At 41.0% G+C, this 24586-nt stretch overlaps 1 protein-coding gene across 3 annotated transcripts in view; it reads left to right on the top strand.

The window, feature by feature from the left end:
• Positions 1 to 2745: 2745 nt before the first annotated feature.
• flrt1a (fibronectin leucine rich transmembrane protein 1a) overlaps positions 2746 to 24586 on the top strand; it is a 49639-nt gene continuing 27798 nt past the window's right edge. For all 3 annotated transcript variants that reach the window (XR_009784070.1, XR_009784071.1, XM_061740065.1), the window contains exon 1: positions 2746 to 3070. The gene's annotated coding sequence lies outside the window, so the exon portion shown is untranslated. The remainder of the gene's footprint in view (positions 3071 to 24586) is intronic.

Genomic DNA, 24586 nt, shown 5'->3' with positions numbered 1-24586 from the left:
AAAATGTATGAGCTGAAACTCTGTACAACTCACTGTTTACTATTGTTCAAATTTTTTGTGGCCAGCTAAAACAAAGAAGTGGCTGTTGTTCGCAGGTGTGTGGTGTGGTAGCAGGCATATTGCCACCTGCTGTGGAGGGGGCTGGCATACAAACTCCCCTTTAGGAGGGAAGAAACCTTGAGCAGGACCTGGCTCATAAGGGACTTACCTTAGACTCAATGATACTACACGTGAGGGTCTGGCTGTGGTTGCGTGAATAGCGGACCTGTCATGGTTTCGGTGTTTAGTTCCTGTTTTATTTTGAACCCCATGTTGTTGTGTTTCAGTCATGTCTTGACTTCCCTGGTTCCCATCTGCCCTGATCGTCTGCACCTGTGTCTCGTCAAGCCTTCTGTATCTTATCTTGTCTTTCCCTTGTTCCCTGCTGGTCTGTACCGTTTCCTTCCTCCATGTGTCAGGTCAGGTTATTTGGGATTGTGTCATGTTCGCGGTCTGTTTGTTTGTCTGCTCACCAGCACTTTTGGTTTGTTTTTGTTGAAATAAACACATTTTTTGGAAACTCTTGCCTCCCTGTCTCCTGCATCTGGGTCCAATTCCATCACCACCGGGACAGAACCTGCAAGATCCCCAATCTTTTGAAAACTTGAGCTTTGATGTGAGATTTGAGAGGGAGTCCTACGTTAGAAAATCTTATTAAAGTGTTGTCACTTTTGCATGTGAACTGACAGTATTCGAGGCAGACCGATTAACCAATTGGCTGATTATTAATGCCAAAAATATGTTCACATGCTAAACGTTTATGATCATTTGACAAAACATTTGTTCATGATGTAAAATTCAACTGTATTTTATTCGTGACAAAGCTCTTTAAGGAAATATATTGTCTATACATAAAGTACTAACCTGACAGTGTTCGATTGTCTCTATTCAAGTTTAGTCTATACTTCTGTACTCTACATCTGATTGACTCTTAACGATGACAGACCAGAAAGACAAACTACAGTGCTGTAGTCACATTAGAACTATCACATAAGTGCAACAATCAGACAAAAGAAGTGTAGACAAAAGATGAACAGACATCCAAATGTGTTAGGTTAGAAGCCTAGATACACTGTAGTTGTTGAAAAAGCTCTGTCACAACTTAAGTACTGCTGAAAGTTACATAAACATGGACAAATGTATTGTTTAATGATCACCGACAGAACAGAATTATGCATCCTGGCGTTTTTAACATGTGCTCCATCCTCCTCCTCCCTTTTTTCTTTAACCCTCTCCATCCACATGTGAGCTCTTTTTTTGTGCCTTTTTCTTTCAGATGATAAAACTCCTTTCAGGGTTTCGGGGGCAATTTATTTTTTGTGTCAATTGGAAACCATGAGTCTGAGAGAACCAAGATCACACGTGGGGTTCCTCAAGGGTCCATTCTCGGACCGCTTCTATTCAACATCTATATGCTACCCCTAGCTCAGATTATGGAACATCATAACATTTCCTACCATACTTATGCCGATGACACACAACTCTATATTTCAGTGTCACCACATGACTACAGTCCCCTGATCTCATTGAATAACTGTATTCATCAAATCAATGAGCGGATGTGCCAGAATTTTCTCCAGCTAAATGCAAAAAAGACAGAGGTGATCATTTTTGGCCCTAAAAATGAAAGGGAAAAGATTAGCGCTCACCTTGGCTCCATATCATTGAAAGCTACAAATCAAGCCAGAAATCTTGGTGTAATTATTGACTCAGACCTGAACTTCAACAGTCATCTAAAGTTTATCACTAAATCTGCCTATTACCACCTGAAAAACATTGTTAGAATTAAGGGGTTTCTGTCTAAACAAGACATGGAAAAACTTGATCATGCATTCATTTTCAGTAGGTTGGATTATTGCAATGGCATCTTTACAGGCCTTAACAAGAAATCTATCAGGCAGCTGCAGCTGATCCAGAACGCTGCCGCCAGAGTCCTTACAAACACCAGGAAACTGGACCACATTACACCGGTCATGAAATCGCTACACTGGCTTCCAGTGAGTCAAAGGATATAGTTTAAAATCTTACTGCTCGTCTACAAAGACCTGAATGGTCTTGGACCAAAATGCTGGACCTGTTAGTTCCTATGAAGCTCCCAGACCCCTGAGGTTCATCTGGATCTGGTTTGTTGTGTGTCCCAAGAACCAGAACCAAGCAAGGTGAGGCAGCGTTCAGTTATTCTGCTCCTCACCGGTGGAACAAACTTCCTGTAGACCTGAGGTCTGCTCCAACTGTCAGCTCCTTTAAATCAGGCCTAAAAACATTACCGTTTACTGATGCGTACTCTGAAATTACTTACTACTACTACTTACCTGCTGTACTCTACTGCCCTTATTAACAACTTGTGCTTATGATTATTTTACCTCTTTTCTTATCATTTTATTTCATTTATTTGTTATTTAAGCGTACTCTTAAATAAGCAACTTGTGCTTTTATTATTTTACCTTATTTTCTCATAATTGTATTTCATTTTATTTGTTATTTACTGTCTAATGATGTCTTGCTGCTTTTAATGTCGATGTAAAGCACTTTGAGTTAATTTTTTGTTGAATTGTGCTATATAAATAAACTTGCCTTGCCTTATTTAGTCCAAAATAGTGCAATCTATCCATTGCATTTGGCAGAGATGCAGGGCGGGGAGCAGGCTCGGAGCAGTCCGGTGACTAATTACCATCAAAAGGCTGCACAAGTTCGCCGGGACGCGAGTCTGGCACGTTTTTTTTTGATTCCCCCGTATTACCATGTAGCCAGTGCCGCAGCGGGGAGATGATCGGGCGGAGGGAGCAGTCACAGATCGAGTCGACAGAGAGGAGAGAGAGAAGAGAGAGGAGAGAGGAGAGACGGAGCTGGCAGCACACAGCAGCGCATCCAGTCGCTCATCATCTGGAGCGGTCACATTTGTGTTTGGCCACGACATATGGGAATACGACGAGGCGAGACTCCACACCTGGTTCCGGAGGAGAAGGGCGGCCGAACCTGAGCCGCTTTGCATCAGAGAGCCGGGAGAAAGCGACCGAAACGCATCCGGGAGGTGAGCGCTGATTGATGTGCGCCGATTGCCAATATGCTTTTCATAATCTCGCCTGACAAAAGGACAGCAACCAAAAAAAAAAAAAGAACCTAAAAAATCCTTACTGTACACAAGAAAATAGACTATTTGCTACCCAGATTTGTTCAGCATCTGCTCCTGGCATGTATTGGAAAATAATAGTGATGATAAAACAATTAGGTCTGTCTGCGAAACAATACAGTCCAGTCTCTGCAAATGCCAAGGCACTTCATTGAAGATGCAGGTTTCAGTGAAAATCTGACACTCTTTTATTAGGATTCAGCTTGGAAAGGCCGACCATGGATACAAATTCAAACAAAAGGGAAGAATAGATTAAAAGCAACGCAGATTATGCATTGATGCATGCAAATAATCATATTAGATTTAAGTTCCCAATTGCAGTATTTCACGTTTGCTCTTGCAATATTTATGTATTCAATCAAACAAGCAAATGGAATTTTTTTGTTTTGTTTTTGTTTTTTTTTCAGGGGGGGGGGCTGCAAAACAATAAACAATGCTCTAAGAACCAGTCTTAATGTACTAAAATAGTGCAGCTTAGACCTCACAATTGCTCCCTGGGGAAGAATCAGCACTGTAAAGTTGATGAGGTAAGTTTTGAAAGCCCCACCCTGCTAAATGTCCATTTACTTATCTGATAAAGACCTGTAAACAGAACTACTGCACAAATTAAGCCTGCAGCATCCTCCCCCCACCACCACAAACAGCATTTATGCCCATTAAATTGTCATTAAGGTGGTAAAACAGCTGAAATCCACACAGCATGCTGTAAATCTAAACATAGAAAATGGAGCGATTTTTTGGTTCAGAAGATCAGAAAAACAGCTGTCCCTCGGATGGCTTTCTGCAACTTGCCGGTCTAATCTCTAGAAAAAAAAAAAAGAAATCCTCTAATACCATCAACGAATGATCTACATTTTTTGTGACTGGTGTATAAATGTCCTGAATGTTCACTGGGGGAACCTGCAGCTGTTACAAAAACAAAATTCGAGCATGGTTACTGATCATGGGAGGATATGATGATGACGGGCGGCTGTAGCTCAGGAGGTAGACTGGCCGTCCTTCAGCTGGAAGGTTGCTGCTTGGATTTCTGTTTTCATTTGCTCACATGTTGAAGTGTCCTTTGGACAAAATACTGAATGCCTCCGATGTGCTCCTCACTTGTAAGTCACTTTGGTTAAAAGCGCCTGCTAAATGAATGTAATGCAACGGTGGCCAAGCCCATCATCTTTCAACCACATCTCAGCTCATTTAATAATCCCATTTAGAGAGAAGAGGTGAAACAGAACTGTGTGATGAGGCTAGAGACATGGCTGTGGCAATAATTCGATCTAACCTGTGCACGTGGCACTCGGGCGATAGACAAACAGATGGCATCTCAAAAGGAATTCATCTTGTGAATGTGGGAAGAGGTATTCTTGGATCGGCTGCCCTCTGGCTCGCTGGCAGCGAGGCCTGCGTCTGGCAGCAGTCATGTTGAATGGCCCTGCTGATTACATCTCTCCGTCTTATGACTTCCTCTCACCTTTTAAAATAAAAAAAAGAACCCTTTTAACTACCATGTAGTTGTGATGCTGATGCTGCTGAGTGTTTCCAAACTGATTTGCATTTCTTCATCGTACATCAGTCGTCGCAAGCAATTGAGATTTGCAATTGCATGAGTGCTCGGGCACAATGCAGCTTCTTCCACTGCTATTAGATGTGCAGACATTAGTGTGGTTATTGAATGGTGAGGCTTGCTCATTCACTTGTAGACACAGACGGCACAATATATTGTGGCGCAAGGTCTTTATTGTTTGAGAGCCTCTGAGTGGTGTGTTGTGTTTGCTGTTTGTTGATTTGGAGTTATCTGTCTTTAGTGAATAATCCCCTTTTAAAACACCAGGGATTCTGATGTATTTGGAGAGCACAGTATGTTTTATTCCCTCTCAGAGTCTGGTCATTCTCCTGTTCATAGTGAAGCCTTGGATGCTACCTGCAGACATTTCTATGACTGCTTTACTGAACTGCCTTCTTAATTACCTAATACGATTAAGGAAAAATAATAAATAGAAGCATTTAGTGGCAGGCGATTAATGGTTGTTTTTTTGTGCACAGCTATGGAATAGGCGGGATAATGTGAGGGAGGCCATTCATAACTGCATTTGGCTTTCAGGCTTACTTTCAATAATGACGAGCTCACTGCAAAAACTTGGCAACCTGTAGTAGATCAGAGACTCGTGTTGTTGCTCCCAGTGATAAGCATGTCTTAAATTATTAGTTGCATTCCAGTTGGCTATGAATTACTCGCTGGCATTTGACTTATTGATGTGGCTGACGTTGAAGTGACGGGCAGATGCTTTGTCCTGACCTCTGACAGATGAGTTTCAACCCACCACATAAGAGTCATGTCTTAGTCATGCAAGACAAGTGCGTGAAAGATTGCAGAGCGAGAGACAAACATCAGCTAAGGACCCGACCCTCATTTGTTTTTCTTCAACTTTTACTTCTCAGTGCCACCACAGAGCAACGTTACAAAGCATCCGGTAGCCGTTCTAGCAGCTGTGAGCGTCAGAACTTTCTGCTCTCAATGGTGAACGTGTGAAATTCCTTTTTGCACAATATAACAGCATCACCATTATCTTCGTGACAGCACAGTCATTAGAGGACTGACGGGCTTTCCGGCACCCATTGTTGCCATTTCAGCTGAAAAATAGATGTTTGGTAATGTGTGTGGTGGGCTGTAGGTGGAAACCTGTCAGGGCAGACTGGAGGTGGACTGAGAACCCAGATTAAAACAGCACATAAAAATAAGCAGAGACTGATTTCGCCATAATGGAGCCATACTCGCTATTGACTCGTATTGTTAATCAAACGATTAGTCATTCCTAGAATCCTACAGTGCAATTTGCAATGCTCTAGTGGTAAAAAAGGGCCGACTTCGTAGATACACGAGTGCTAATTGATATAACAACATGAGTGTGTGAGCGTGTGTGTAAATGACAGAATCATTCAAGAGACAGAGACATACTGGGTTTATCTGGTGGAACACAACACGGCTTAAAATTCAATAACAGAGAAAAGTAATGAAATTTAAACATTATTTGGGATTTTGTTTTATTAAGGAAGCGTTGCAACCTGCTTTGAGCTCTCGTATTTTTTAAAAACAATAAACAGTACTATTTGGAAAACTGGTTTTCCAAGCAACTGTTCGGCCTCTCAAGGATTTCATATCTGCGAAACATGTGTTGGCGAAGTTTTAAAGGGAATTTTTGATTACTGAAAATGCGTTTAGCATCCTTTTGTTTTTGCCGCTTTAATGAAAGCCACGCTGGAGCCGTGTGCCACTTGCAGCAGCGGGGACAGAAACACAGCCCCTCTCTTTTCTGCTGAAAGAGTGAAGGGAGGCAAGGAAGGAAGGAAGGAAGGAAGGAAGGAAGGAAGGAAGGAAGGAAGGAAGGAAGGAAGGAAGGAAGGAAGGAAGGAAGGAAGGAAGGAAGGAAGGAAGGAAGGAAGGAAGGAAGGAAGGAAGGAAGGAAGGAAGGAAGGAAGGAAGGAAGGAAGGAAGGAAGGAAGGAAGGAAGGAAGGAAGGAAGGAAGGAAGGACGACCACACGTTAATTAATTGCGCATTTGCAGGGTAAACAGCACTTTGAACTTCATACTGACTAAACTGAGGTTCATTGGATCAGCGTGATAGTCAGCTGGCCCGGAGACAAGGGCAGTTTGTGACTTAAAGTGACTAACCACATCTCCATATTCCAGTCCTAGTCCAACCGCCACTCATTAATTTCCCCATGCATTCATGTTGTAAATTCTTTCCTCCCTCTAATAAACGTCCTTTAAATTAATTTACATGCACACATAGGCGCCGCCTCATCTTTTTTGTGTGACTTTTGAGCGACCATTAGAGTACTTCACTGGAGAAAAAGTTGGCAACTCTGTCTTTTGTGGATTTATCCAGACATTTATTGTAAACTTCCTGCCATCTTGTGCAGCAGACGGCTGAGGTTTATGAGTTCTGTTTATTTGGCAGAGTGGAAATGAGGGTATCAGCACGTCCTCTCCAAACCAAAATCCTTCCAAGGCAAATAAAACATCGAAGGACACAAAAACATTCCCAATTGATCTCTAATTGGTGTTGATGGCTGTAATGCAGACTGGAAAACAGAGAAAAATGGTTGATTGATGACTGATGAGTCGCGGAAACCATCAACTAGTTATCAGCACTTAGTGCGTGATCAGTGAGAACCAGTTCTGGAATGGCGGGTTTGGTGAAACAACAACAGAACATTTTTGTTTAAATAGATCTAACTAAAACACAGCCGTGCACACCGGTGAGATCCATTCTTGTTCTTCCCCGACTGCTTCGCACACTGGCAAGTAATTTAACTGCTAGAAAAACAAGTCTTCGCAGGTGCTTTGTTGCATGACATGGATAATCAAATGTTGTTTTCAAGACTCAAGCGGAACAGTGCGAGAACTCAGATATGATGATCTGAAACTATCACATTATGGACCAGTTAATGTTGTCGTCGTAAGGTGGAAACCAAGTCAACTGGGAAAAATGGAAGACTCAAACAATAGAATGGAAAATTAACAGAAAATAAACAAAAGCATTACGGCTGGCAATGAAGGGGAGCCGCTGTAGTCGGTTCTATACTTAAATGTAGACATAAATTGCAGAAACAGAACCAAATGACTTTGCCAGCTGTGACTTGTGAGCCCACTGAGAGTGGTCCTGCCTTCTAATTAACAAGCAACCCTCTGTATCCTAAAACCAAGTTGTTGCTATGCTCTGCTAGCAAGATGCACTAAGTCTATTTCGGTATAGATAGAGGGGGTGCACTGGATGGGGACTTTTAAAAATGTCACTTTACAGCCACATAGTTACATTTTTCCATTTTCTTGTATTACATAAATATAGACAACAATTTTAACCAGATATAACCTTAGGAAACGAAGGTTGGATGCTTTCATTTGCATCAAGTTGAGCCAAATTCACTTTTTGACGATCTGCCCAAACACGTAGCTTTGCATTGGCACTTCCTCTCTGGTGGACACCAGCCGTAAGCTACATCGATTCTCGCATGGCAGATCAAGCTGGCGGGAAGTCAAACACGAGTGGCCTAGAGAATCCATTAGATTTTCCAAAAAAAGTACCAGGAGCGGACCCAGACTTGTACATCAGTCTTGAGGCAGTAGATAAACAGTTCAGGGCGTCTAATGAGGGGGATTTCATCCATATTCAGGAGCAGTTTATTTTATTTGACGCCAATCATTGTTTATATATACACATAATAGAAAAAAGACAGGGCATGGCAGGAAATACGTCCTTTATTCTCACGTGATCTCAAAACCCAAACTCATAATTTCACAGATCCAGTTAAACATGCAACGTTCAATAGCTGACGTGGACTGTTCTGAATCTGAGATCCTCTCGGATGAGCAAAAACGGCAGGACTACGGAGCTTCCACAGCTGGTGGGACGTCGGGGTTTCGCTTTGCCAGATACAGTTTTTTTTTTTAATGGTTAATGAAGCTGTCGGTGAAGACTGATGGTGACACTGAAGTGGGCTGGTGCATCGTTGCCAAGTCAGGTTACTCATGCCCCTCGGGTTGCCTGGGGTGCACCTTGCTTGAGGGTTCTGGGGAAAGACTTTGGTGCACATTACCAGAGAAAGAAAGAGAAAAAGAAGCAATCATTCTGTTTAACAGTAACAGAGACTGTGACTCCTGACAGCGAGGGGACCAGTGTCCATGTCCTTGAGTACAGAATAATTCCCTACTTTTTCATAGCATCGAGGCTATTTTCTTTGCAGCTATATATTCACAACCATAACCTGAGCTTTAACCGATTATTCAAGGGCGGAAACACATTTGTTTTTTGATGTGCATCACATAAATCCGGTTACCATATGACTCTGGGAATACATTTACTCCAGAATGTTGTGATTTAGACTTCACGAAGCATCTCTAAACATAGCTAACAAACAGTTTCCCCCTTTTTTTTGTAATTTTACTCTATTCTTTCTGATCAATAATGTAAAGGAAACTACTTGGCCAGAAAAACATGTTGGTTTTGGTTAAAATACACCCTTCTATAATGTTCATTACATGTCAAAACTTGTGTAGTCATCGGCTGCAGTTTCCTTGAGTGATTCTGATATCAGCTATATTTTGATTATATTTCTACGCTCTATCATTAACCACGTACAATAACACAATCAACCTGCAAAGTATGACAGAGGCTGCAGGCTGCGTGCTTTACTAACTTCATTTTTAGTGAACAAGGGGATGCTGATCTAAATGTTGGATTAAGGTTTTTGTCAGAAATGTTTTGTGTGTGGTTCTTTTCACAGATTATTTTCACCTCCCACAGTGTAAAAACTGTCATCTAACAGTATTCTGCCGTCACAGAATAGAAAAAAAAATTCAACTGGCATATTGAAGATGTTCCTCCCGAGGACAGCGCCATCATGATGTGCTTAGTCACCAGACAAAAAATAAATAAATAAAAAAAATTTAATTTCTTAGTTCGCTGACCTGATGCATTTATCGATCCCCTCCTCCCCACGGATTGGATGTCTCAGTGCTATGCATTTAATGCATTTACTGAATGATTATATCTAGAAAAAATCTGATTTATTGAAACTGATATCAGTCGTCTATATGAACAACCGTCCAAAAATCGACTGATTGTGATCACCAGCTGATCAGCTGCATCTCCATCAGGAACAGAGTGATTTTCTAAGACGGATTTACATCCAAGCACATATATCCCATGAAATTAACACATATTTCAGTTTGTTAGCTAGTGTTAATTATCTTCAAGTAGATAAACAAGTGAAATTCAAAAGCTAAAAGTAAAAACTACTGTAAATGATGGAACTAAACATAGTGTTGGTGTTGTGGTCTGACGAAACAGAGCAGAGCAGCTCTCAGTGACAGCCATCCCTGCTGCACGACCACAGCCAGCTCTTCACATCCGGGGCTATGGTTGGGAGTACAAGCTGAGAGGCTGACGCTCAAGCCTAAACCTGAACCGAAGCCAGAGCAGGTGCAAAAATGACAAACCAACAACTTAATATATCTAAAAAAACCCAGTGAGAAAGCACCGCGGCCCCCTGATGTGCTCCAGTCTCGTCTCGCGGTGTGTGTGTGCTGTGCATTTCCCTCCCTGATTACATCCGCTGTGATTCTGGTAAAAACCAACTAATGTGGTTTGAGGCCAAATAAATGTTCCTTCCTGCATTCATTTAGTCTTGTTTTCACATTTTGTAAGCCCACAGTTTGTTTGTTTTTTTACATAAAATGAGACCTCCTTTTAAAACAGACAGCTGGTTTGACGCCCTGAGTCTCAGAACGTGTTGGTTCTGCCATGCATGCAGAGTGAGCGGTTCATGCACAGATGCAAGCTGTGTGACGATGCAGGGGTCATCGTCGCACTGACACTGCACAATATTTAGCTTTGCTTTAGCTATAAGTGATATCCGAGAGTCCCTGAAATGAAAGTCGAATAACAATAGTTGCGGGAACAGACATCAATAGCTTGAAGCTGCATGTGAGAACTCGGTGAGCTGGAATAAAATCACAATTTGTCTGTCTCAAAAGAGCGTGTGTTGTTTGCCTCAGGCAGTAATATTTCCTCCTTCGTATGTATCACATTGCTATGTTTAGAGACTGAAACTCCTTCGATATTCATTTGTTCTTTATTTTGGTAACAGTCTTGGATTGCACACATGAAGGAGGTATAATGTAGATTCAACGAAATGCAGTAATACACATATTTCAGCCTCAAAAACAGAAGAAGAGAAGACCTCAGTTAATTCAAATTAATGCAATCTGGGATTTTTCAACACTATGACCTGGCCACTGTCCAATACATGTACATGAAGAAACTCTTTATATCTGTATAATCACACTCTGACCAAGCAGTTCCCCGATGTCTTGAATTAAATGTGTAGTTCCAGTCTGTGCACTTATTTCCTGTGCAGTTTGAGAAGTATTATTCATGGGCCTCCAATAAATCTTTTTCGTGCAACACAAGAAAAACAACTGGAGTCTATTGTTGCGGGCGAAGCTCCCGCTGATTGTTAATTGCATGACTGAGTTTATTTAAAAATGGATACATTTAAAAAAGCTGTGACCTTTCAATTGTAAAATGCAAAGCAGCAGTGGCTAATGTGTTCATTTCATTAACATGCCCAGGCTCTGACCGAGGCATGGGGGGAGACTTTTGAGGCCTAAAAGAACAGGCTATTGTTGACATTAAAGCCTTTAAATCCAGCAGAATCTGTCTTGCAGTGATTTACTGATCTTTTATAACAACCTTATAGTATGAATTAAGTATGAAAAAATATGATTTATTGGTTATTCTACAATAATATTCTACAAAAGCCTGGACAGATGTGTTGTCGTCTTTAGAAATGATCATTAATCAGAGCATTATAGTCATGTTTTAAGCATGTATTTCTTTAACCTTAACCTTAGTTAGTATTACATGTGTTGTCAGTACATTAAACCTGCTATTTGGCCCATTTGAAGGAATAAAAGCTCACCATTTTGTAGTTCGGTATAATTTTGTGCCCCTTGTCAAACCTGGCACAGCATAAACACAGGAGAGACTTGTTTAACGAGCTCAGACTTTAACGATGAGCATGTTAGACCATCTCCAAGCAGATTCACGATCCTGTGACTACATTTGGAATTATAATGTCCACGGGACTCCAGCCAGCTTCCCAGGATGTGGCTTCAAGAGCAAATGCAGCCTCAGGTTGATCTGAAGGATGGAAGATGAAAAACCAAGGAAAACATCCAAACAGATTCCCTCCAAGGTCGAGATACGCTTCTGGGAGGATGTCTTTTGGACTGAGGAGACAAAACTGAAACATTTTGGCAAGGCACATCGGCTCTATGTCTCAGTCTGACAATTTATTTTTTTTAAAAGGAGAACACCATACCCACCACATCTGCAGGTCACATCGACGTCGCAAGACCATGGAGGCATCCTGAAGGGAATCATCCTGCCCAGTGTCGGCAAGCTCAGCCTCTTTTGATTGTCATGAGTCCTTCAGCAGGATAATGACCCAAGACATGCGGCTAAAATCATACGACAGAAAACACGGGCCTGTTCTTAAACGGTACTTGATGAATCCTGATCGTAATCTTTGGATAAGGTCTGAAAATTGCAGCGTGGAGAACGCACCCTTCAAACCTGAAACAGCCGGGGCGGTTTGCTCAGGAAGAGAGCACCAAAATACCCGTTGTCAGACGCAGAAGTCTCACTAAGCGCTACAGAGATTGCTTGTTATTTGGCCGTGATTGCTGCTAAAGGGTGTCCTAAAAAATAATACGTTGAGGGTACCATCATTTTTGTCTGTGCCTTTTTTATTGGTTTTATTTGAAATATAACATTATTTTATGGGATAAATAATGATAGATTAACCTTTAATAGTCTCAGATAATTTCTTTCTATTGTATTTATTTGTGGGTCCTTATTATTATTTTTCTCCTTCTTTTTTGTGGAAAAATGTGTTCACTGTAGTTTCATAAAATCCACACGTCCTCATTTTTTGCTTGCAAGTAATTGAGCTGTTTGACATTTCCTGACAGAATATACATATAAATGACTTAAACTGCCAGGGCTGTCGAAAATGTATTAAATATTAATGTTTGCCGAGAAGTGAAACACAAACTAGTTGTCCCTGCATGTCTCATTTAAGATGAAACACGTGAAGAACTCAGCTGCCGCGGTAACTTGATCTCACGTCCGATGGACTGTAAATGCTGACATGCTTTATGTTCAAACACGGTGCCCATGCTATTGTTGTTGTTGTTTTTTAATTTAAGAGTAACTAAGCAAAGCGTCCTTCTCTGCAGCCGCTTTGAGTGCAGGTTGATTGATGACCTCCAAGTCGGGGAGAGAAATCATGGCATGATATTTTCGTCCAATGTGTTGGTGCAACATGCTCCATTTAGCGGTTTACAACAGTCCTCATTCATCACACGAAAGAAAAAAAATGAACCTTTTAAAAGAAAAAAAGTTAGATTTTTTTATGCTCTGCTCAGTTGTACCAGCCATTTACTTCCTATACTGCTTAACTGTGCTTGCATCACCAAATGTGGCTTTAAAAAGAAAAGAAATCCAATTTTTCACCCGCTCATATTTATTTGTATTGTCATCTCATTGCGGAACCTGCTTGGCATTGCTGGCACGAGAAACATGCTAATTAGAGAGGAGGAAGAAAGAATCTGAACTCAAAAAGATGACTGTTTTTGTTCTGCTAAAATGAGCCTTTTTTGTGCACATCATGAGGAGCTTCGCTTTCAGCAGAGGAGCTTTATTTTTCCCCAGCCTGTCCTAATTAGTCGGAGGAGTACTGTAATGAATACTGCAACAGGCTGTGAGTTAACGCGCAGTTCTCTACAAACAAAGCAGTTCAAAGTATGCATAAAATGCCACATTGTTGTTTAGAGTTAATGCGGGGAGAAGCCCCGGGGTGCACTCATTTGGACTAATGCATTAGGAATCACTATTTTGTGGCCTGCATATTTACTAACTTGGCCATCAACATGAAAAAAAACGGTTCGTCATATTTCTTTTTCATATCACGCTCACTGTCTTTTTCTTTCCCTTCACAGTTTTCCCCTTTTTTTTTTCTCTGTGACGCCGACCTACCCTCCTTTCACGCTGCCATGTTTTTTGTTATCATCAGAGAGACAAATGAGAAACAAGAGAGAAAGAAAGCCTCGGGGCCCGTGTCCTCGCATCGTCACCACCCCCTTTATCTCACCCGCTCTCCCCCTCTATCCCCCATCCCTCCGTCTTCCTGAGTGACAGCTGGCAGCCAGTAGGGTACAGCGGACATGCCAACCCAAGTGCATATATTTGCCAACTGACTTGAGAAAAAACACACATTTAAATGCGACTGACTCATGCATGATGCAGCTCTGTATCTCTGATTGTTGCTCTTTTAAAAAAAAAAAAAAAAAAAAAAATTTGGACAGCTCAGCCATAGATGGCACAGATTACACTTTCCGCTACCAATAAAGCTTTGTGGTTGCTAAAACATGCGAACAACGCATTTACAAAAGGTTGTGAATGGCTCCAGTGGGAAGACTCGAGGTGGAGGCCACACATGCAGCTGCCATGAAATTAAACATTAAACTCAGCGGCATGTGAAGAAGAACGGAAAAGGAAATAAAAGACTATTAACAGACTGACTTTAAATTTCTTTTTTTTGTGACTATATGGTTGAAGCTAGATTGATATCCTTAAATCTGCTATTAGGATCCACGAAGTCTAGTTACTGAGTTTTTCTTTTTTCTTTTACTCACCTGGAGCAGGAATTCAGCTCTTTATGGAGCTTTATGGCGCACACTAACTGTGTATAAATTCAGATGCTTACAACATACAGCTCAGGGATGCTGGCCTGAATGTTGTAGTATCTCATTTGAAGGGGTGTGCATAAAACAGACGTAACACTGTAATAAACATGAGATGACACATGCCATGAACATTAATGAGTCCTGATGAAGGTGTAAATCCTCAGTAGTATTCTGTATCATTAACTTAATCATATCACTTCCGTTCAGAAGTTGACCTTGTATGAGATGAGCTCTGACTAGGGCTGGCTCAAACACCATTTTATGGGCTCTGCAGTGATGGCAGATTACGAAAGATATTCATAGCTTAATTTCCCTGTGGTTAGTGGGGTTTTCGTCGTCGTATTTACCTCATTTTAAGAGCAGGGGGACTATTTTAAGAAAGGAGACTCAAACTCTGTGTTAAATACTAACTCGGAGTTGACGGACCTTGAGATGAGAAACCCAGAGTGTCTGGTTGCAAATTGCCGGGTTTGGAGTTCAACCGCTGTGACTCTAAAGAGCCATCATCGATGGAGCTTTGATGCTTGTGATTCCCCAATTTAAAATGATTGTAACGGTTGAGTGACAAGTGGTGGGATCCTGCTGGTTAAAAAAAAAAAAAAGAAGAGACTGGAAGCAGTTGGAGATGAATTAATATGGAAAAACATAATTCAGGCAGGAACGTAGAGTGGTTTGTGTTTGTAGCTCACTGTTGCTCATGGTTGTAACTCAGAGAGACCTCAAACCCAGTCTGACAACCCCCCACACATCCTAGCTGAGCACAGCTGCTGGAAGAGAGTTTTTACACCAAGACTGAGTGACAAAACTGAGTGGAAGTAAATACCGTATTTTCTGGACTATAAGCCACTACTTTTTTCATAGGTTTTGAACCGTGCAGCTTATACAAAGGTGCGGCTATTCTGTGGATTTTTCTTCCACCGCTCGGGCGCTCTAACCGGAATTAGAACAAACACTAAGACAAAATAAATGCAAAGAAGAATGCGCTACTTCTTCTTTAGCAGATAGAAGTAGGTAGAAGCAGATTTCAAACAGATAAATAGATAAATAAATACCGGTTATTTTCTCTTGGTTCTGTCCCGTTTTAAACAGCAAAGTTGCTGCCGTGTTAAAAGACACTGTAAGGAAAGAATCTATTTAGGTACAAACATGTACATCATTTACAGTTCAAAATGATTCTGTACATGTAGTAAATGTCTAATCTAACAACATAAATATTTGCGGCTTGCATATCTTTTTTTTTAAATAGAGCGGATGCGGCTTATATACAGGTGCGGCTTATAGTCCAGAAAATACGGTATATAAAAATGAGACACAACAAGTTTATAAGTGCACTCTCTGGGCGGCAGTGCCTAAAAACTCTCAAATACCCTCTTACAATTTCCATCATCAGCGTGACGAGCATCACGGCCGGTGGCTAACGTTGTTCCCAACAATGGACGACTCATCAGATGATGGTGATCAGTTCAGACCAAACAATCCAGAGCCAATACTTTTGTAAAGGAAGAGGTTTTGGAAGACGATCGTGAACTCTGAGCTGTTTCGTTGATGGACCTCACTGGTTTCTCAAACTCACTGATTGCGTGTTGCCTGGCAACAGTGCTACTGCAAGCAATGGCTCTTGATCTTATATTTATCAGTTTTTAAGATTGTTGTATCTCATTTTATATAGATATTTCTACACCTGGCACAAGATGTAAAAACAAAAAAAGGGGAGAACATTTTGAGGTTATCAGAAAGTTTATTTTGTCATTTAAGGTAACAACCCACCTTAGACTTACACGCTCAGCGTGGATCAACGGTGGCTTTGTCAGACTGAGAACGGTGTTCATTCTCCTACCAAACTCTGGGATTGATGCCAAATAAACCAATCCACAAAAATGTTGGCTGATGCCTGCGACAAACTAACCTGACTCCTTATCAAGACACAAGATCACAGAGGGGAGCGACAGTGCTACTCATTCATTTTGACATATTTAATAATCAGGAACGCTGTCTAGTGGTTATGATGTCCTCACCGTGCTTCTCAATACCAAATTGTCAAAATAAAACTTCTGATGAATGAAAAGCGTTTCTAAAAATCCAACATCTGATTAGAGTCTAGAAACCTTATGGCTGAGTTTTATGGAGATACAGATGCCAGTGACTGTAAACCGGAAATGACAGGACACTGGATTACACGAGACAGGCAACATGGAGACCAAAACAAAAGAAGATCATCAAAAGAGATGAACAGATGCACATTTACGAATGCACAGTCAAGATCTGTTTGTAATCTGGGATTGTGCTAGTTCCAGAGGGATGTGCTATGCAGAAATACACCGAAATACATGACAAGAAAAAAACCGAAACAAAACAAGTAGAACACCAGGCTGGAACGTGAACCTTGAGGGATCAAGCAAGACGTACATTAATGAAAAAGCAGGGGTAGAGAGATTTGTTGCTCTGCTCTGATGGGAGCGACAAATGGGGAGAGAGTTGGAGTCTGAAACAGCAGCAATAATCTGCTGGAATCAGTTCAAAGACATTTGTATCTAAACCTGATATCTGCACTGAAAACTGCTCTTGCTCTTAGTGCCACTTAAACATCCAGTATTGTAATACCGATTGCCAGACTAAGAATTTAGAGGTTTGCAAAATTATCATAACAAACAAGGGGGCCGGCTGCAAGCCTTTACGACTCAGATGACATTATATCCCTTTTATCTGATGAAATAAAATGATTTATGACACATAAAAGGAGAGTCGTTGTGGCTTTTGACAGAAAACTGGAGAAGAAGGTTTCTCCTTTTGTGGCCATGTTTTAATTTAGGCTTCAAGCAAATATCAAATAATCTATTAATAAAGGATAATGATTAAACAGCGCTGGTTAAGAAAAAATGACAAGAATTTGAAGGTTCCTGTCTTTCAAATAATATTACAATGTTTTTTTGGTCTTATCTTGAAACACATGAGTTGTGGGATGTTGAATTAAAAACAAATAAGACTCACAGAAATGACAGTTTTAGCCACAATGTGATACATTGAATCTAAATGAGATGGAAAAGAATAACTTGTAATGAAAGGGGAAGTTATTAACAATGCAAATGTTTGCTAACCTTTAATATCTTTAATAAAGTCTCAGATAATTAAAAAAATAAGATGTCAAAATGAATATAATATTAGATAAAATAAGTAAATTACAGTAATTTTTTACTGAAAAAAACCCCCCAAAAAGTTCATGCAGACTATTGCTGTCATTTGGGGAGAAAAGAAGAACCTGCGGGGCGACCAAATCCAGAGATGTCGCTGACGCTGCTCAATTTTCAAGTCATTCAAGTCAAACTTCGGTTTCAGTGGGGATTGGGATACCTTTTTACGAGCCCACTGATCAATGAGTCCCGTAATTCAATCCCCCAGTCAATCATGTTTAAATGAATAATTCACAAACCATCACAGAAAGCTCAGGGAATTGGCTCACAAGCAGGGCGCTGCCCTTTAGCTGCAAGGAGAGCCGAATGGAACCAGTCCAAAGGAAAACTAGATTAGATGAAAATGCATCAAAGTAATGTGAACATTGGTGTATCATTGAGCTACATCCAGGTACTCTGGTTGATATGATCAACAGAAACCTGTTCACTTGGCCATCCTCAATAGTTGCCTATTATTGAGATTTCAATGTCATATTCACGAAGTAGAAAATGGAAGATTAGGTCATTAAGAGTGATGTGAGTTTTCTAAGCCTTTGGCGTCGCATTGTCAGCCTTTCTTTCTTTCTTTCTTTCACCTCTGTGGAATAAAGTACCAAGAAATAATCTCTAGTCTTTACTACCTTGCATCTGCACGGAGAGCAGACACTTTTCACTGTCAGCATCCTAAACTGGAATAATTTAAGAACCAAAAATCAGTAATCTTGATCAGCTTCTTCGGGCAGCAGGAGCAGTTTTGGTAATTAAAGGGTTAAAAAAGTCTGTTCAGTCTATCCTTTCACTTTACAAATAAATAAAAAAATCTCTCTCCCTCCCGTTTACAGTCTTGTCCAGGATACAGGAGCATCCAAGAGCCATTATTCCAAACCACCCCAGTGTCTGCAGAATTGCTGATAACGCAGATCAAGAAACTTTTACTGCAAAACTGACGACAGTCATTGTCCGGCATTTCTACTCCACAGCAACGGCGTTTTGGATGCCTGCTCTCGGTTCGAGCCTGGTTGTTGCTCCACCTATAGTGTATTTCACAGGATTCATTTTCTGATTGGTTGTCTGCCTATCCAGTTTCATCCAGAGGCGGTTTTTAGCCGTGTCTGTTGTTGCTCCCTACTGTAAAGCCACATGAACAACCAGTTTCTAATTCCTTGTATAAAAGAGAGAAACAGCATATTTAAAGGGATAGATTTTCAAATATCCCATTATCTGTGATTGAGAGCATATATTTTGTTCTTGAATGGATAATTTTCCAAAAGAAAAAATATTACATAACACTTCCATGGGCATTTGTTGGTGCATCGAAGTGATTTACAGTAGATTTGCAGGGTGACATCACAGACACAGATCAGGGTGAAATTATACAGCTTCTACATCTTTATCTTCATCCAGTGTCACATCAGTTTGCTTCATCTCAGGAGTGGGAAACAAAACTGTAAAACAGATTTTAAAAAAAAGACAGAAAAGCCACTTCACCTGAATGGGAGGCGGTGGAGTGGCTGACTCCGCCCCTTACATGTACAGAACTGTGACGACTCAGATGAAAAAGATGCCTTTGTGTTTCATCTGTGTGGGATTTGGACCAAATCCTATTGTTGTATTTCATGAAGATCAATGAAAATTCTGCAAACTCATGAAAAAAAGGGGGATTTTTTTTTCTTAAAATCTTACAGATCATCAGTGTTTTTGATAATTTAACCATCATATCCATTTGGACTTCAAGCACCTGTTCTGCTGCAGTCTTACTAAATGTATACTGCAACCACACTGTGCAACAGTAGATGTATACCGCTTTATATTGGCTGTAATTACTGGGACTGCTGCAGTAAAGAGTCTTGCTTCACGGAATTACATGACTGCTTGCTGCATATAACAACTGGCATGTACCAAATTATATACAGTGCAGAATTATAAACCTTTAAGTTTGTGCCTTTTAGGGGATAATTTATTCTCCATAGCCCTGTTTTTCTTCTCAGTTTACTGTTTCAGAGTAATGCTTCTCAGCCAGTGCTTGAATGCAGTCAGCTGTGGAAAAATAAGCAATAACATGCATATTTTTTAGACGATTTGAATATTATTTATGCCCACAACACCGGAACATTAAAAACAATCAGCGCTTGTTGCACCACCTTCACTTGGTCACATTACAGTGACCCACCAGCAGTTTGGTCGCTGTGTCGGGGAACAATAAGCACCGGCACACACAGACGGCACTCAGATGGACAGGTTTACTGTCTCTGATTTCCTCCCGTCCTCCTGCCACCGAGCAGTCCTCTCCGAGCTCCAGGCTTTGTGAAATGAAGTGCCATGATCAATTGTGCTTAAAATTTCTCCGAGGGTTTAAAATGGAGTTCTGCAGCCCCAGTCTACCTCTTGAATTTTTTAACTTCGCTCCGTGTAGAAAGACAAATGGCTGCCCTTTATAGAACTGCCTCAAGCAGTTTGATTGTTAATATTGTAGGGGGTTAATATTAAAGAAGACAGCTGTTAAATACACAAAAAAATGACAGCACACTTTTATGTATATTTTCTTTGGGGGGGGGGCTGCATATTTATTTTTAATAGTGACACTTTCAGTGCCACATTTGCAGTTTGTCATGTAGCCATGGATACTGTCCAGCACGATATAGTTTCTGAGAATAAAGGAATGAATTGCAAATAAAAAAATAAAAAAAGGATGCCAGGAAAACATAAAATTTGTTGACAGTCAGGATATTGGCTTTGTGACTGGAGAGAAGCTTTATGGCGGGGGGCTTTGCAGAGGCCAAAAGGAGACAAAGGCAGCTGATGTCACTTAGAGGGGTGAAATCTGCTCTACAGCTAATGAAGTACCACGCCGCGGTCAGCAAGGTAGCAGCTCTGCAGAGAGCCTGTGCGTTGTGCCTGCATGTACACACACACGTGTGTGTGTGTGTGCGTAAGTGGGGGTTTGACTTTCCGGAGGTGGAGGCAATAATGCTGCCATCAAGAACTGACAAGTTTCATGCTACAGTGAACGACGTCTGGGAGTCATAAGGGGAATGAGGGGAAACAGAAGCAATATTTACAGACCAAAATTAAAAAGGAACAGTGGTAAGTAAATAAAAAAAAACTGTACATGTGACTAAAGAGACAATTTAAGGGAAAAATGCAACTAACTGAATGGAGAAAGTCTAAAAAGCAGTAAACATGCAATTCCACTTAGCAACTTATACAAGAATATTTACTGCTCGTATAGAAGAAATAAAAGCAAGGCTAAGTTGTTTCTTTACATGTATCAAGATAACAAGAGGAAAACAAGCGAAGTGTAGTTAAAATCTGGTTCATCGGCAGGAAGGCAGGAGCTTCATGGACTGCTTAATAGGCTCCTTTTTCAGCAGGAAGTGTGACATCTGCATTTAGCTCTTTGAGAAACACATCTGAGGTAGGAATCACGGCACAGTTGTGACACGCAGGCGCTTGCGCTGCAAAGATGGAAAAACAGCGGAGCAGCTCATCATCAGGTGACTGAGAAGGTCATACCTGCCAACATTGGGCTGTGAAAAAGAGGGAGATTTTTTCTGGGGTAGCGGCTGGAATGCTCCACTCACAACATCCCCGCCCTGATATAAACAAGGCGACTTTTAATGAGCTTTAAATCCATAGCTACAATCAATGTACCTCCCAAAATGATTCTACAGCCTTCTTGGAGCCAAATAAGTTTAGTATTAATAACAATAAAATACAATATTTGTAGAATTTTCCAGGTTCCCTTTGTCACCCAAGGACCTGTTGTAATTGTAGGTGTCAGACTTTGCAGCTTCAATCACTTTCTTGGAGGAACATACTTGTGGCCAGGGCTGGTATGGTTTATCTTGCAAGAAAGGAGTGCGCAAAGAGTAGAATTATCCATACTCATTGTGTTTTCTGTGAGGATCTTTTTCACCATGCCGAATGACCTCTCTGAGCTTCATTGCTGTGAGGGATGCAGAGCATTGCCTTCATCAGTGATGTCAGATTTGTAAAGCTCTCCTCTTTCCCTAGAAGAACCCAGAACCTTCAACTCTCTCTTCCTGTGGGAGATCCTTGCTTGCTATGACTTGATACTCCACCAACTCTTCCCTCAGCTTTTTTTCAAAGCATTTTCTCAAACAAAACAAATTTTCAAATTTTCAAATAACAAAATAACATATTTTAACAATTTTCCAAACAATAAAATAACTGAAAAAATCTGAAAAATGGTTCAAATATGTTATTTTGTAACTTGACATTTTTAAAATATGTTTATGTAATGCTTTGCTGATGAGAGAATATGTTTCTCTATTTTTCTTGTTTTTGTGAGGGGGATATATATTGTTTTTCGGCACTACCTTGTTCTCTATAGCTGATATAACATGAATTACTCCTATGTGGGATCAATAAAGTTCTTATTTTTACCATCTGAGAAAATTAAATATATTATATTTGGTGCCTAACTGTTTCCCAAGTATATTGGTGCGTGTGTGAATGAATAAATGAGACGTAAAACGTACATTTCTTTGTAGAAAGGCGCTTTATGAAAATAAGTCCATTCAGCGCAGTCTTGCCACATCCAATATTGCGGCGACGTTGACTTATTGGCGGCTCCATGGGGCGGAGCTTGGACGTAGGCAGTGCTTTTGGGTTGGGTTGCCAGGTTTGTCAGGAACCCGTTAATATAATACATCCATGCAGGAACCCCGACACGTGAAACACCATTGACTCATTTCACTTTAAAATCGGGAGATAAGCGGGAGAAATTACAAATCGGGAGCAGGACGGGAGAAATGGTTGAAAATCGGGAGACTCCCGCTTAAATCGGGAGTGTTGGCAGGTATGGAAGGTAAATGCAGGTTGAGACCGGACCGTCAGTGAGGAATATTGTAGTTTCAGCCTATAAACCGGTTGAGCGGCGAAGAAAGCATCAACAGTAATCTGCAGAGACGTACGAGGAAGTGATACGGCCAGATGAGTCATCCCGTACCATATTCTCGATAAGTGGGTGAGAGCATGTGCGGCGTACACAAAGACAGGAGTACTGGCCTAAATGCTTGACCCCCACCGTGCGGAGATCTGGTGGCTCTGCGGGGGCCGTTGTGCTGGTGAGATTTGGGTTCTGCTCGAGGGGAGGGCCACACAAATCAGGACAAAGTTAGTCTGAATGGTCCTCTTATTCCTAAAAGGAAATATTTCATTAATGGAGAGATAGGTCTGATCTTATCCTGCAAAAATGTAATGCACTCATCTACATGACATGAGAGCTCGTTGATGAGCATTTAATTGAGCTGTGGTGTCAGACATAAATCGCGGTTTGTGAGTGTGTGGTTCAGCGGAAGGCAGCTGTATTTTCTTCAGGTGGGAAACTCTCCTGAAAGTCACTGTGCAGTTCTGTGGTCAAAAGGCCATTATTGACGCTGTTCACGCTCCTTTCCCAGAAAAAAATAATGGCAATCATGGAAGCCAGCAGGTTTAATGATAGAGATAAAAAGCTGGCTGACCTGGCAGGGGGCACCGGGCTGCCAGGGAATATGAAAGTCTCTGGTTCGAGTCACTATTTCCCTTCGTGGCTCGTGCATCACCTCTGACTCCGTCCAGAACCCACCACAGGTCAAACGATGCTGCCTCAGTGACCCAAACAAACCTTTGAAACGCATTCAAACTCCTAATGATCTGGGATCCTGGATCACTTCCCATTTTTTTCAAATGAGTCTGTTTCCATTAAGCACAAAGGGATCGTTGGGGAACAAAAAGAAACCACACCATCTTTTAGGTTTTGGCTTCCACCTCCTCTCCGTCGCCAGGACTTGTGTAATGTTATGCCTGATTTTCTTTTCGCTATAACCTCATGCAGACATTGCGACAACCTAAGGGATATGTCAAAATGCAGACCCATTAAATTATTATACCTCCTTTATTATTAACTGAGTAGCAAATACAACTTTTCAATATTCAGACAGTGTGGATCTTCCCAAATGATGCTAACAGGACCGAGAGGGATTGGATAATTGCTGCTGCACACACATGCAGGAATGGATCAGCAGGGAAGTATTTTGACATCTAACTTTTTGATAATTAGTGCAGTAGTTGGGGGTGTCTACTTATATAGTGGAATGGCTCACACGAAGAATCTCAACGGACGATTCTCACGGGACGCGACACGAGCTATGATACAATTAATTTGCAATGAGAAGCGTGCGGGCGGGCAGAGGTGCTGAGGGATGGCAAATCGTAGGGTGGTAATACCAGCACAGCGAGCATCGCAGTCCCTGGAGACTTGCTCACTTGTGTGAATGAATTTTAATGCTTTTTTAAATAGAAATAACATTTTGTTTTAATCCACTGAGAAAGGGATACAAAAATTAAGATGCAAAAGTATTTCAGGCTGTATTATGTAGATTTCTTTTCTTTTCTGTGTGTATGTGCGTGCGTGCCTGTGCATTTATATTTCCATTAGAGGTAAACCAACATATTTATATAGCTGATATAATGCAGGTTTTAAAAAAAAACAGGGGACCAGGTGATCACTTTATATGCTGGGCAAATTGTTTTCTTTTTTTTTATCTCCATATGATAAGATATGATATGACAACTTAAATATAACAGTTGATGAGCAGATTGATGGGCTGCACATTTTTGATTTTACGATATTGGCCTTGATTTCCTTTGAAGGAACACTGGGATTCCTTTTGGGAAGTATCGTCTTTCCATCTTGGCGTCCCATTCCCAGCTGTTGGCGAAAAAAAGAAGAAAATCACATTCAAAAAGATTTAGGACTCCCATCCTGTTAATCTTTTGTGACAGCAGTGTTTCTTTACGCCGCTATGTCTTACATCAATGATGTAACTAGCTTGTAGAGCTGTACTGGATATCACGGAAGCTCTTCGCAGACATAAGAAAGCAATGACGGAAGAGACGGTGAGAGTTCGACCAAACAAGACAATAAACAAGTAAACCCA

This window comes from Cololabis saira, chromosome 14 (assembly GCF_033807715.1).
Source record: "Cololabis saira isolate AMF1-May2022 chromosome 14, fColSai1.1, whole genome shotgun sequence".
In the NCBI taxonomy this organism is placed as follows: Eukaryota; Metazoa; Chordata; class Actinopteri; order Beloniformes; family Belonidae; genus Cololabis; species Cololabis saira.
Note: the sequence above shows the minus strand (reverse complement) of the source record. Positions and strands in the feature narration are given on the sequence as shown.